Genomic DNA, 14,458 nt, shown 5'->3' on the forward strand with positions numbered 1-14,458 from the left:
CACCCAGGCCCCCTTAAGGTACTCTATTTTTAAAGGCATATGTTTTGTTTTTATTTTTGTTCTGTAAATAGGTTAGACAAAAGGAGGATTGGAAAGTTGTAGAGGTACGTCACATAGTCAAACCCTAAGAAGGTCAAAGGGGCAGCTGGGACTTAGAATAACTGCAACCAAGGATTTGAAAAACCACCCAGACTCTCACCATCCTTTTCTCTGCTTCTGTCTGATGATCAATTTCATTCTCTTTCACTGCATGTGCACCCTAGAAAGACCAGCTCTGCTCGCTCGGAAATTCAAAAACTCCTGGGAAAGGTGCTGATTGGCTGGCCATCTGGGTCAGTTTCCACCCCAGACCAATCAACTGTGGCCAGAAGGATGGGGTCCATAAGAGTCTGGCATCTTCTATGACATCACATTGTTGGAATGTGATAAAAGAGATGTCCCTCCTTTCTTTCTTTCTTCCTTCCTTCCTCCCTCCCTCCTCCCCTCCTGTTCTCTCTCCCTTTTTCTTTCTTTCTCCTTTCTTTCTTTCTTTCTTTCTCTCTCTCTCTCTCTCTCTCCTTTCTTCCTTCCTTCTTCTTTCCTTTCTCCTCTCTTTCTTTTTTTCCTTCCTTCTTTCCTTCCCTTCTTTGAATTCAATTTATCTAAAAACAAAACCAAAACAGTTCACCCATTTCACCCTCCCCCCCAATTATAATTGTTATTGATCAGAGAACATAGTCTGTGTGAATCCTATTCTTCGGTGTTTATTAAAGTTTCCTTCCTTGGCTTCGTACACAGGAAACATTTTGTAAACATCCCACACGTGCTCGAAAGTGCCTATGTGCCCATATGTGTGTACCCTCTGATTTGGGTTGTAGAGTTCTATATAATCCAAGCTTTCCAATTTTGCGTTTTCAATCTTCTAGAACTCTGCCTTTTTGTCATAGTTGCTTCTGCGGGTCAGAAATCTAGGAGCAGCTTGGCTGCGTGGTTCTGGCTCATAATCTCTCATAAGGTTGCAGTCAAAGATGTTAGCCAGGGCTACAGTATCTGAAGACCTGACTGGGGGTGAGGGATCTGTTTCCAAGATTGTCCATTCAGTGGCCAATGGCGGGAGGCCTCAGTTTTTTCCTGGCTGCTGTTTTTTTTTTTTTTTTTTTTTTTTTAATTTTTTTTTCAACGTTTATTTATTTTTGGGACAGAGAGAGACAAAGCATGAACGGGGGAGGGGCAGAGAGAGAGGGAGACACAGAATCTGAAACAGGCTCCAGGCTCTGAGCCATCAGCCCAGAGCCCGACGCGGGGCTCGAACTCACGGACCGCGAGATCGTGACCTGGCTGAAGTTGGACGCTTAACCGACTGCGCCACTCAGGCGCCCCCACATTTTTTTTTTCAACGTTTATTTATTTTTGGGACAGAGAGAGACAGAGCATGAACGGGGGAGGGGCAGAGAGAGAGGGAGACACAGATCGGAAACAGGCTCCAGGCTCTGAGCCATCAGCCCAGAGCCCGACGCGGGGCTCGAACTCACGGACCGCGAGATCGTGACCTGGCTGAAGTCGGACGCTTAACCGACTGCGCCACCCAGGCGGCCCTCCTGGCTGCTGTTAAGAAGGGTTGAGTTCCTCACTACATGGACCTCGCCATGGGGCTCCTTGAGTGTCCTCATGTCGTGACAGATGCCTTTCCCTAGAACAAGTGGTTCAAGAATGTGAGAGAAAGGAAGAACCCATGGTGCCTTTATGACCTAGTCCTGAAGTCACACACCATCCCTTCCATTACAGTCTATTTATAAGCAGTGAGTCAGTACATTCAGCCCACGCTCAAGGAAAGAATTAATCACCTTTTCAAAAGAGGCTTATCAAAGAATTTATGTACATGTTTTATAACCACCCCATGTACTAATATTCTCTCCCAATGTTTTGAAGATGGTTGCTTTAAATTCTTTTCTTTTTAGGTTTATTTTTGAGAGAGAATGCATGAGCAGGGGAGGGGCAGAGAGAGAGAGGGAGACAGAGGATCCAAAGCAGGCTCTGGGCTGACACTAGTGAGCCCAATGGAGGGCTTGAACTCATAAACCATGAGATCATGACCTGAGCCGAAGTCAGATGTTCAACTGACTGAGCCACCCGGGTGCCCGTGTTATTTTACATTCTTATTCATTTTGCTTCATGTGATATAAATTTGGTATCATTTTCTGGATGTGTGCATTCCTTTACATTTTTTTTTAATGTTTATTTATTTTTTGAGAGAGAGAGAGACGGAGCATGAGCAGGGGAGGAGCAGAGAGAGAGACACACACACAGAATCCGAAACAGGCTCCAGGCTCCGAGCTGTCAGCACAGAGCCCGACGCAGGGCTCGAACTCATGAACCGTAAGATCATGACCTGAGCCAAAGTCAGACGCTGGACCGACTGAGCCACCCAGGCGCCCCGACTGTGTGTCCCTTTTTATTTAAACATTTTTTTAACGTTTATTTATTTTTGAGACAGAGAGAGACAGAGCATGAACGGGGGAGGGTCAGAGAGAGAGACACACACAGAATCTGAAACAGGCTCCAGGCTCTGAGACATCAGCACAGAGCCTGACGCGGGGCTTGAACTCACGAACCACGAGATCATGACCTGAGCCGAAGTCGGACGCTTAACCCACTGAGCCACCCAGGCGCCCCTGTGTGTCCCTTTTTAAATGGAAGATGTACCCCTCCAGTATCTGGTATTTTGGTCCATGCACCCTTGTACCCTTGTTCTCTTGTCTTTGGGGACGTCCGTGCCTTTTGGGGATGTCGCACCTCTCTGTGACTTACGGAGAGAGGCTTGGATAAAGCCAGGCGTAGAGCCCCAGGCACCACACAGTCACCACTGATCCCTGTCCTCTCTTCCCGGTTTGTTGCTGGGCCACCCAGCAAAGCCTCCAGCCAAGGATTCACCCTTGACTCTTAGAAGCAGAGCTGCAGGAGGGAAGGCGCCCCGTGGGACGCTACCCCCCCCTGGTGGCCAGAGGAAGAAATGGGGAGAAGTGAGCATCTGAAAGAATCTGGTCAGTGTGCACCTGATTCACTATTTCACACCTGTTTTCATTATCGGGGCGCCGCTGGGGTGCCCTGATGTTACCCCAACACCCGCAACCCCAACTATTGCTCCCAGCTTCTGTCACACAGAGGCGGTGGGGTGTCAATGACCGTCCCAATCCATGTGGAGAAGAAGCAAGAGAAAGACTTAAAAGGGGCACGTGGGTGACACAGTCGGTTGAGCGAGTGACGTCAGCTCAGGTCATGATCTCGCAGTTCGTGAGTTCGGGCCCCACATCAGGCTCGCTCCCATCAGGGCAGAGCCTGCTTCAGATCCTCTGTCCCCTTCCCTCTGCCCCTCCCCGGCTCACGCGCTCGCTCGCTCGCTCTCTCAAAAATACATAAATATTTTAAAGAAAGGAAAAAAAGAGAAAGACTTAAAAGATCTTTTCCATATTACTCAGCCTTAAAAAAGAATGAGCTCTTGCCATCTGTGACGACATAGACGGACCTAGACAGCATTATGCTAATCGAAATGAGTTAGAGAAAGACAAATACCACATGATTTCACTTATACGTGGGATCTAAAAAAAAAAAACAAAACAAAACACAACAAAAAACCAAGAGCAGAAAAAGACCCAGAGAGGGGCGCCTGGGTGGCTCAGTCGGTTAGACAGCCGACTTCAGCTCGGGTCATGATCTCGCAGTTCACGGGTTTGAGCCCCGCATCGGGCTCTGTGCTGACAACTCAGAGCCTGGAGCCTGCTCCGGATTCCGTGTCTCCCTCTCTCTGCGCCCCTCCCCTGCTTGTGCTGTCTCAAAAAGAAACATTAAAATAATAATAAAATAAAATTAAAAAATCTCTTCCGTTCTATCCTCCCACTGCTGTAGCAATCAGGTGGTTGTATCCCCAGGCTGGTGCCCAAATCCCCCAAACAACCACCCTACACACCCTAGCTGGTCTTCCTTGGAACTCTCAAGGTTTCTAGGTGTGTTTCTCAAATCCAAGCTGCTCTCTGCTTCTATAGCTTCTCTGGCGTTTACCTGGTGGACAGGGGCCCATGCTAGATTGCCTTTTCCTGGGGAATCAGGGATTCTTCCGCCCCCCTTCTTTCCCCAAGTCTCTATAAAAGAATGTCGGTAGATTAGATCATACCCTCAAATGCCCTCTGGAGTAGATAGACTGGCTGGCTAAGGGTGAGTGAAGCTGGCTAAGGGTGAGCCAATAGGGAACGGCGGAGCATGGGGTGAATTGCAGTGTGCATGGACATGCTTTATCCGTTGAAGGTAGCGATGCTCCTTGCCAGGCAGGAATGTGGACAGCTGTCATCATGAAGCCAGAAAGGCAGAGTCAGTGGAAAATCTCCCCATTTATTTAAAATGCCTGAGGGTTGAATTCAGCTGGGGGTTGCAGTTTGCCACCCCTGGCATTTTTTTAATGTTTATTTATTTTTGAGAGAGAGAGAGAGAGAGAGAGAGCGCGCGAGAGGGAGAGGGGGAGGGGCAGAGAGAGAAGGAGACACAGACTCCGAAGCAGGCTTCAGGCTCTGAGCTGTCAGCACAGAGCTCGACATGGGGCTCGAACCCATGAACCGTGAGGTCATGAACTGAGCTGAAGTCAGATGCTTAACCGACTGAGCCACCCAGGCACCCCTGCCACCCCCTGGCTTTTTATTTATTTATTTATTTATTTATTTATTTATTTATTATTTATTTTGGGGACAGAGAGAGACAGAGCATGAACGGGGGAGGGGCAGAGAGAGAGGGAGACACAGAATCGGAAACAGGCTCCAGGCTCCGAGCCATCAGCCCAGAGCCCGACGCGGGGCTCGAACTCACGGACCGCGAGATCGTGACCTGGCTGAAGTCGGACGCTTAACCGACTGCGCCACCCAGGCGCCCCACCCCCTGGCTTTTTAAATCCAAAAGGTTCTTTGCAGATTTAACACGCCAGGAGTCCTGGAGTCTAGAGTATTCCCCTAAGTGACCTGCTGGGGTGAGAACTTCCTCAAAAATGGAAACGAGGCTTGTCTGGCATAACCTGTTCTTAACAAGCCCACACTGGAGCCTTGTCCACTTTGCCAGCCTGCACTTCTTAGAATATGCTTGTTCCTCTTTTGGAAAGTCAGAACAACATTTGCCCAGTCAGGTGGGGCCTCACCCGTTCTTAAAAATTCCTCAAAGATTACAAACACTGGGAGGCCTTGGAACTTAACCAGAGAGGCCCTTGTTGATTTTAGAGGTTTTTTTTGAATTCCATTTTTTAAAAATAAGCCTCACCTCATTGTATAGTTTCTCCCAAACCCTCTTGTTACGGTACTCCATCATCATGTAAACAACGTTCGTTCGGACTCTAACATTCAGACCAGGTGTGGACCTCTTCTTCTCTCATATCCCCTTCCTCAACCCACACCAAATCCACACGAAATCCTACCATAGTTGCGTGATCTTAGGCAAATCACCCAAACTCTCCGCACCTCAGTATTCCCTCCTACAAAATGGGACAGTTGAACGGAGTGGTCACTAGGTTTACTTCTATAGCTAAGATTTTAGGTTAGGGATCTCTTTGGCAATTGGCTAAAAACTGTAGACCCTTGTAACACCTGACTGGCTCAGCCGGTAAGGCATAGGACTCTGGATCTCAGGATTGTGAATTTGAGACCCACGTTGGGGATAGAGATTATTTAAAAAAAAAAATTTTTTTTTAACATTTATTTATATTTTGAGACAGGGAGAAACAGAGCATGAACAGGGGAGGGTCAGAGAGAGGAAGACACAGAATCTGAAACAGGCTCCAGGCTCCGAGCCATCAGCACAGAGCCCAATGCGGGGCTCGAACTCACGGACAGTGAGATCGTGACCTGAGCCGAAGTCGGCCGCTTAACTGACTGAGCCACCCAGGCGCCCCAAGCTAGAGATTATTTAAAAAACAAAACTGTGGACTCTTATTTCAGAAAAAAAAAAATGATCACATGGCTTACACTGGTTTACCTTGGTGTGTTTCCCAAGACCACCATTCCATTTTCTTTCAGAGACATTTCTCCCCACTCCAACTATTTGGTTCTAGATGGGCTACCAATAAAATCACCGCCTCCCCCAACTCTGTGCAGAAAAGTGGGCACATGAAGTCCTTTCCTGTTTTTTGTTTCTCTTCTTTCAAATGGAACCAGATGGGAAGAATTCTTTTCCTCTTTGGTAGAAAGTCAAAGGTAAGAGTCCAGATCTGCCTGGGGCCATTTTCCTGCTGGGCAGAGAAAGCCCTTCTCTGTCGGCCATGGAGAGAAAGAGTCTCAGAGGTTGGGGGGATTTGGGAGAAGGGGAGAGAGCGATTTCCTGGCATTTCACTCCTGGATCGAGTTGTTCCTGAAGCCCATTCCTACCTATTCCATCATTTGGTTCAATGAGTTTGAGTTGACTCACCAGAATTTACAGCAAAATGAGTCCAGGTTAGTATAGATACAACCTTATCCTCTTTTATACCATTGACCCTTATTTTTCAATACTGTCCCATTCCTTGTCCTCATTGTCCTGACAAAAGTCTAACTTTTTTAATTTTTTAAACTTTTTTTTAAAGTTTACTTATTTAACTTTGAGAGAGAGAGGGCAGAGAGATGGTGGGGGGGGGGGGGGAGGAAAGAGAGAGAATCCCAAGTAGACTCCCCACTGTCAGCCCAGAGCCCGACAGGGGGCTGGAACTCGAGAACCATGAGATCATGGCCTGCGCTGAAATCAAGAGTCCCACGCTTAATGGACGGAGCCACCAGGCGCCCCAAGTCTAACTTCTTCTAAAGCACCTTGACAACGCATCGTACAACTCCTCACACAAGTGCTCAACTGGTTTTGCCGGAATTAAACAGAATTTTTGTTATTTTCTTACATGTACTCCTGTTATCACCCTCCTTCCCATAAGACTATATGTTTTGGAGAACAAGGACGCTGATCTCTATTTTTTAAAAATTCTGAAAAGCCCTCTGCCCACAGTAGGCACTCACAACACGCTGGAGATTGCGAGGACAGTCGTGGCCCCATCGTGAGAGGAGCCCGCTGACCTGACGCACGGGAACGTCCTTCAACAAGCCAGAATGCGGACAGACTGAGTCACGCAGGTGACGAGGTCACATGGCAAGAGAGACCCTTCCGCCCAGAGTCCTAGGGGTCCGGCCTGGAAGCAGCGCGTACACGGGACGCCCCACAGCATCCCCGTTCCCTTGGGAATTTCAGCCAGCCACGGCTGAAGAGGACAGCAGCTTCTGGAACTTTCCCGGTGAAACGGAACACGTGCCTGAAAAGCCTACATCCTGACAGCAGGGGCTGCGGCCACTGTCTGTTCGGTCACACAGGGGTCCCCGCCCCGAGGCCCCGGGAAGCTCCCGGGATTACACCAGGTTGCTGAGCACACACAGCACACCCAGACGTACAGCAGGGGCCTCGTCGGAGGGCAGGCAGCATCTTACTAATTTACTCACCCGCTTACTCAAGCAATGGCTACTCAAAGCACATGTACTGTCCTGGGTGTATGCGGGGAGCTGGGGACGGATGTGCGAGGGCGGGCTACCACCTGGGAAGCGTTTGGACTCCTGCAAGGAAGGGTCCCTGACGCCCTGGAACCCCGGCTCGGGCGCGGGGAGGGGAGGGGAGGGGAGAGGAGGGGAGAAGGGGAGGGGAGGGGAGGGGAGGGGACAAAGCAGCGGGGCTGCGTGGCCGCTAGGGGGCGCCGGGGAAGAGGGGACGCCTCAACTTCGGGCGACGCCTTTTTCCTCGCCGCCTCTCCCCGGGCAGAGAGGGGGCCACCTCCTCGGGGACCAAGGTGCGGGCCCGTGGGGACGGAGGCGGAACCGACCCGCACCGCCCAGTCTTGTGCTGTGGCCATTTCCGCCACCAGGAAAGGCCGGGGAAGCTCTGTCCCTGCGGGTGAGCTCCGGCAGCCCCGGGGACGTCTGGGCTTCATTACGATTCTCCGCTGGGCCTCTGTCCTGGCCGGTTCTCCAGGCCCCGGGCCAGCTCTGTGTCCCGGCTCTGGCACCGAGGGGATCGGGTGCGAGTGGGGAAGGAGGGGTGGGGAAGGAGTGGGGGAGAAGGACCCACTTCCCCCTACAATGAGCGTGTTGTCTCCGCTACAGGCAGCGGGAGACGCGCTTATGGTCAGGAGCCACCTCAGTTTTTCCAGGTGAGTGGGTGTCCAGGAAGTGCCCCCGGAGTCGCCTCCAGCAGAGTGAGTCACTTACTGGGAAAATGGCAAAAGAATCTATTCACCGAGACCGCAGAGACATTTTGCCCAGCACTTGGAAGCATGTCTTTTTCCGACGCCGCCTCGGTGTCGTCCGTCACTGGCAAGGGGACCCACTGCAGGGGCCAAGGAAAGGATTCCTGGCCGTCAAAGAGCCCTTTGGGCAGCAGAGCGTGGCTGGGATGGTGTCCGCCCCAGGGGGACTCCCCTGCACTTAGAAAGGTCAGTGGAGACGCAATCTCTCATTAAATCCTCAACTCCACCCCGCCTTCTACATCAGTAGAATCCATCGCCTTCTTTTTTTCCTCTATACCCAACGTGGGGCTCGAACTCACAAACCCGAGATCCACAAACGTATGCTTCACCAACAGAACCAGACAGGCACCCACCCCCATTGCCTTTTTTTTTTTTTTTTTTACTGTTTATTTTTGAGAGAGAAAGAGACGCAGGGTATGATCAGGGAAGAGAGAGAGTGGGGGAGATAGATAATTCGAAGCAGGCTCCAGCCTCTGAGCTGTCAGCACAGAGCCCAACACGGGGCTGGAATCCATGAACCATGAGATCATGACCTGAGCCCAAGTCGGAAGTTTAACTGACCGAGCCACCCAGGCGCCCATCCCATTACCTCCTCTGCTGGGTACAGAGCCTCTGCTGGGTCACCCCAAAAAGAATCCCTGTACCCAAGAGCAGCACTCTGTTCCCGCCTCCTTTCAGCTCCTGGAAACTATTTATCTTCTGTTTCCATGGGTTTCTGATTCTGGACATTTCATACGAATAGAACCATACAATATGTGGCCTTTTGGGGCTGGCTTCTTTCATTTATTTTCAAGGCTTGTGCGTGTCGTAGCACATATTATTACTTTATTTCTTTTTGTTGGTGAATAGTATTCCATTGTGTGGATATAGTACTTTGTTTATCCATTCATTAGTCAAGGGACATCTGGGTTGTTTCCATTTTTTGGCTATTAGGAGTAATGCTGTCGTGCACATCAGCATGCACGTTTTTGTATGAACGTAGGTTTTCATTTCTCTTGGGTATGACCTTAGGAGTAGATTTGCTGGGTCATATAATAACTCTATGCTTAAGCTTTTGGGGAACTTCCAGACTGTTTTCCAAAGTGTTGCACCATTTTATTTGCCCACATTCCAATGTCTGAGAGTTCCAATTTCTTCACATCCTCGCTAACACTTTTTATTGTCCGCCTTTTTGGTGATAGCCACCCTAGTTGGTGCAAAGTGGCATCTCACTGCGGTTTGGGTTTGCAGTTCTCCAATGGCTGATGATGTTGAACATCTTTTTGTGTGCCTGTTGGCCATGTGGAGGTCTTCTTTGGAGAAATATCAACTGATTCAATTCCTTTGCCCATATGCCAGTTGGGTTGTCTTTTTGTTGAGTTATAAGCGTTCTTTATATTCTGGGGCATCTGGGTGGCTCAGTCGGTTGAGCATCCCCTCCCCCATGTTTACTTATTTTTGAGAGAGAGAAAGAGCACAAGTGGGGGAGGGGCAGAGAGAGAGAGGGAGACGCACAGAATCCAAAGCAGGCTCCAGGCTCTGAGCTGTCAGCACAGAGTCCAACGCGGGGCTCGAACCCATGAACTGAGAGATCATGACCTGAGTCAAAGTTGGACGCTTAACTGACTGAGCCACCCAGGTGCCCCTGAGCCTCCTACTCTAGCTCAGCTCAGGTCTTGATCTCAGGGTTGTGAATTTGAGCCCTGCGTTGGGCTCCATATTGGGCTTGGAGCCTACTTTAAAAAAAAAAAAAAAAAAAAAGAAAGAAAAAAAGAGTTATTTATATTCTGGATATTAGACTGCTATCAGGCATGCGATTTGCAAGTATTTTCTCCCATTCAGTGAGGTTTTTCACTCTAAGAACTATTTTATTTTTAATTAATTACCATACTCAATGTGGGGCTCAAACTCACAACCTCGAGATCAAGAGTCACACGCTCCACCGACTGAGCCAGCCAGGCGTCACTTTTTTGTTAGTGTCTTTTGAAGTACAAAAGTTTCTGGTTTTGATAAAGCCCAATTTCTGTTTTTTCTTTTGTTGCTTGTGCTTTGTCATACATGAGAAACCATTGTTTAATCCAAGTTCACAAAAATTTACTACTGTTTTCTTCTAAAGAGTTTTATCATTTTAGCTCTTATGTTTAGATTTTGATCCATTTTTATTTATTTATTTTTTTAACGTTTATTTATTTTTGAGACAGAGAGAGGCAGAGCATGAATGGGGGAGGGTCAGAGAGAGGGAGACACAGAATCTGAAACAGGCTCCAGGCTCTGAGCTGTCAGCACAGAGCCCGACGCGGGGCTCGAACTCACAGACCGCGAGATCATGACCTGAGCCGAAGTCGGCCGCTTAACCGACTGAGCCACCCAGGCACCCCAGGATTTTGATCCCTTTTTAATTTTTTTTAAGTTTATTTATTTTGAGAGAAAGAGCGTGAGCTCAAGCAGGGGAGGGGCAGGGAGAGAGGGAGGAAGAATGTCAAGCAGGCTCCATGCTGTCAGTGCAGAGCCTGATGCAGGGCTCAAACTCACAAACTGAGATCATGACCTGATCCAAAACCAAGAGTCAGATGCCCAACTGACTGAGCCACCTGGGCGCCTCATGGATGTCCTTTTTTTCCCTGATGGCTGAATAATATTCCATTGTGTATACACAACACATCTTTATCCATTCATCCGTTGACAAACGTTTAGGTTGGTTCCACGTCTTGGCTATTGTGAATAATGCTGCAGTGACCATGGGGGTGTGGGTATCTCTTTGAGATACTGATTTCATTTCCTTTGGATAAATACTCAGAAATGGAATTGCTGGATCATAGGGTAGCTCTATTTTAAAATTGTTGAGACTCTTCCCCACTGGTTTTCACAGTGGCTGCACAATTTACATTCTCATCAATAGTGCACTGGTGTCTTCTCCTCTCATAAGGGATCAATCCTGTCGAATTAGAGTCCTACCCTTATAACCTCATTCAACCTAATTACTTCCTAGAGGCCCCGTCTCCAAGCTATGCTGAGGGTTGAAGCTTCAACATGTGAATTTTGGGAGACACCAGCATTCGGTCCCTAATATCCCCTCTTTCTTTTTACTTTTGTGATGTGGCCACTAGAACATTTAAAATTACATACACTGTTCACATTTTATTTCTAATGGCAACACCAGTCCAGATGTTGGCTTTAAAAATTGAAAACCAGGGGTGCCTGGGTGGCTCAGTCGGGTAAGCATTCGACTCCTCATTTCGGCTCAGGTCATGATCTCACAGTTTGTGGGTTCGACCCCGTGTTAGGCTCTGTGCTGATGGCACGGAGACTGCTTGGGATGCTGTCTCTTCTTCTCTCTGTGCTTCCCCTGCTTGTCCTCTCTCTCTCTCTCTCTCTCTCAAAATAAATAAATAAACTTAAAAAAAATGAGAACCCATTATAGCGGGCTGAATGGTGGCCCTCCCCCCAAATATATTCATGTGTGAAACCTGTAAATGTGACCTTATTTGGAAAAAGGAGCTTTAGAGATATAATTAAGCTAAGGATCTTGAGATGAGATCATCCTGGATTTTCTGGGCGAGCACTGTTTCTAATGACAGATGTCCTTTTAAGGACCCACAGAGCAGACACAGAGGAGGAGGAGAAAGCAACATGGCCATGGGGACGGAGATTGGAGGCACACAGCCACAAGCACTTTGCCTGAATGTGTTGCTTTGACTCTTAGCTCGTCTCTCTTGGCTTTTCCACGGTCTCAGATGAGCAACCTGGTGGCCTCCCAGGTGATGACTTATGCCGAATTATGCCTGAAGGCACCAGAAGCTGGAAGAGGCAAAGAAAGATGAGTCTTTGGAGGCAGCATGGCCTTGCCAACACCTTGATTTCAGATTTCTGGCCTCCAGGACTGGGAGAGAAGAAATTTCTCTTAAGCCACCAAGCTTATGGCAATTTTGTTATAGCAACTCCAGGAAATAAATACCAGAAGTATCATTTATAATTTTAGGACAAAGAATTGTTATCGGATCCCCCAAGAAGTCCATGGACTTCTTTCCACTACACGTGTGTTGCCTGAAAGAGATGTGCTAAGAATCAAGATCAAGTGGACTCTTGCTTATGATGCTCTGTCTAGTTCTCGGTATTAGCTTGTGCTGGATCAGTGGTTGCTTTTGGGTGGAGAGGCTCCACGGGGAGGAGACGCGAGGGAATTTCCTCGGGTGATAGAAATGTTTCTCCTCTCGATGGTGGTGTAAGTGGATGATGTTAACCAAGTGTTCACATTTGTCAAAACCAACTAAGTTGCCCTTGTAAGGTCTGAGCATTTTCCTTCACGTACATTATACCTTAATTCAAAAAGTAAAAAGTCTGGGGCACCTGGATGGCTCAGTTGGAGGAGCATGCAGCTCTTGATCTCAGGGTTGTGAGTTCAGGCCCCATGTCGAACATAGATCTTACATACATACGTACATACATAGAGGGGCCCCTGGGTGGCTCAGTTAAGTGTCTGACTCTCGATTTTGGATCAGGTCACGATCTAATGGTTTGTGGAATCGAGCCCCACGTGTTGGGCTCTGTGTTGAGGTCGAGGAGTCTGCTTGGCATTTTCATTCTCTCCTCCCCCCCCTTCCCTCCCTTTCCCTCCCCCCAGCCCCACTTCCTGTGCATGTGCGCACGCGCTCGCTCGCTCTCTTTCAAAATAAACTTAAGGAAAAAAGGTAGCTTGCTTCATATGTGGGTCCTGACTTTCTTTTGTTTTTCCTAGAGTTTTTCTTTCATTGGCCCCCCTTTTCTTATTGAGGTGGAGAATGAAGATCATACTCTGATTAATACTCACCGTTGATTTGAATCCACTTTCTCCCTGAAAGCAGTCTTCATGTGACTCTTTGACTTCCTGCTCCAGTTGAACCACTAATTTACAGGTCTCTGGACAGCTGCCACTCTGGGTTTGCCGCCCCCCCCCCCCCCCCTTTTGTGTTTCTCCATTGATTTCGGTTTCCTTCTCCTAAATTCCCCTTTCATTTTGCTACAGTATGTCCCTGGATTTTTTTTTTCCCCCAGAAAAATCATGTGTGGAGTCCATGTTGGGTTCTTCTTCATCTGAAAAATTTTTTATTCGATCTTTCGGCTGGGCATACAATTCCAGGGTCGAAACAACATTTCCTGAGACTTTAGGCGGCATTGTTTCAATTATATTCTAGAATCCGATACTGCGGATGAGAAGTTTAAGCCTAGTTGGATATTTATCTTGCAGGTGACCTGATTTTCTCTCTCCAGAAACTTTTAGCATGTTTTTCTCTGTCCTTAGAGAGCTATAATATCATCAGGCTGTGTCTAGGGGGTTTACTGGGTTGGGGGTTTGTTTCAGTCTGAAGATTCAGGCCTTTCTTCAGCTTATGGACATTTTCTTCTATTTTTTCCATTCTGTTTCCTTTCTTCTCCTTCCCTGGAACTTCCACATGGGCTGCCTCTCCTGTCCCTTATTTTTCCTCTTTCCTGGTACCTCTTAATTTGCTGGTCTTCTCAGTGCCCGGAATGTCCCCAGCAGCCAGCCCCAAGGCCTCCTGTCACTCAAGAGACTTCTTCTCTGGCCGATCACATCCACCCCCACAGCTATACCTCTCCCTCCCTGTCCTGTATTTTGTGTCCACACATACCTTCTGCACAACTCTCCTGAGCTTCAGCCTCAGACTTCCTTGTACCTGCTCCATTCACACAGGTGTCTCACAGTCAACTTAAAATCTTTTTTTTTTAATGTTTTGTATTATTATTATCTTTAAAAAGTTTATTTATTTATTTTGAGAGAAAGAGAGCAGGAGCAGGGCAGAGGCAGGGAGGGGGAGAGAGAGAGAGAGGGAGAATCCCAAGCAGGTTCCGCAATGTCAGCCCAGAGCCCCATGCAGGGCTGGAACTCACGAACCATGAGATCATTCCCTGAGCCTAAACCAAGAGTTGGATGCTTAACCGACTGAGGCACCCAGGCGCCCCAGACACCTTAAAATCTTAACCACAATCGGGGCACCTGGCTGGCTCAGTCGGTACAGCAGGTGACTTTTGATCTCGAGGTTGGGAGTTTGAGCCCCACTTTGGGCATAGAGATCACTATCAATCGATAAATTAAAAAGGAAAAAAAAAATCTTAACTGCAATCACTTTCTCCACCTGTAAGGAAAAAACACTCTTGTGTGGCTCCTCTAGTGTCACTACTCCCACCATTAACTCCGGACACTTTTGGTCACCCGATGTGTGTGTGTCT

General features: G+C 48.2%; 1 long non-coding RNA gene across 1 annotated transcript; it reads right to left on the reverse strand.

Annotated features, from left to right (window-relative positions):
• Positions 1-1,575: 1,575 nt before the first annotated feature.
• LOC121042580 (uncharacterized) lies at positions 1,576-7,442 on the reverse strand. The gene is made up of 2 exons (XR_005796302.1): positions 6,984-7,442; positions 1,576-1,669 (listed from the first exon to the last, which is right to left on the reverse strand). It is a non-coding gene; the product is annotated as an uncharacterized LOC121042580 (long non-coding RNA).
• Positions 7,443-14,458: the final 7,016 nt, after the last annotated feature.

This window comes from Herpailurus yagouaroundi, unplaced genomic scaffold (genome assembly GCF_014898765.1).
Source record: "Herpailurus yagouaroundi ecotype Mexico unplaced genomic scaffold, PumYag 185, whole genome shotgun sequence".
In the NCBI taxonomy this organism is placed as follows: Eukaryota; Metazoa; Chordata; class Mammalia; order Carnivora; family Felidae; genus Herpailurus; species Herpailurus yagouaroundi.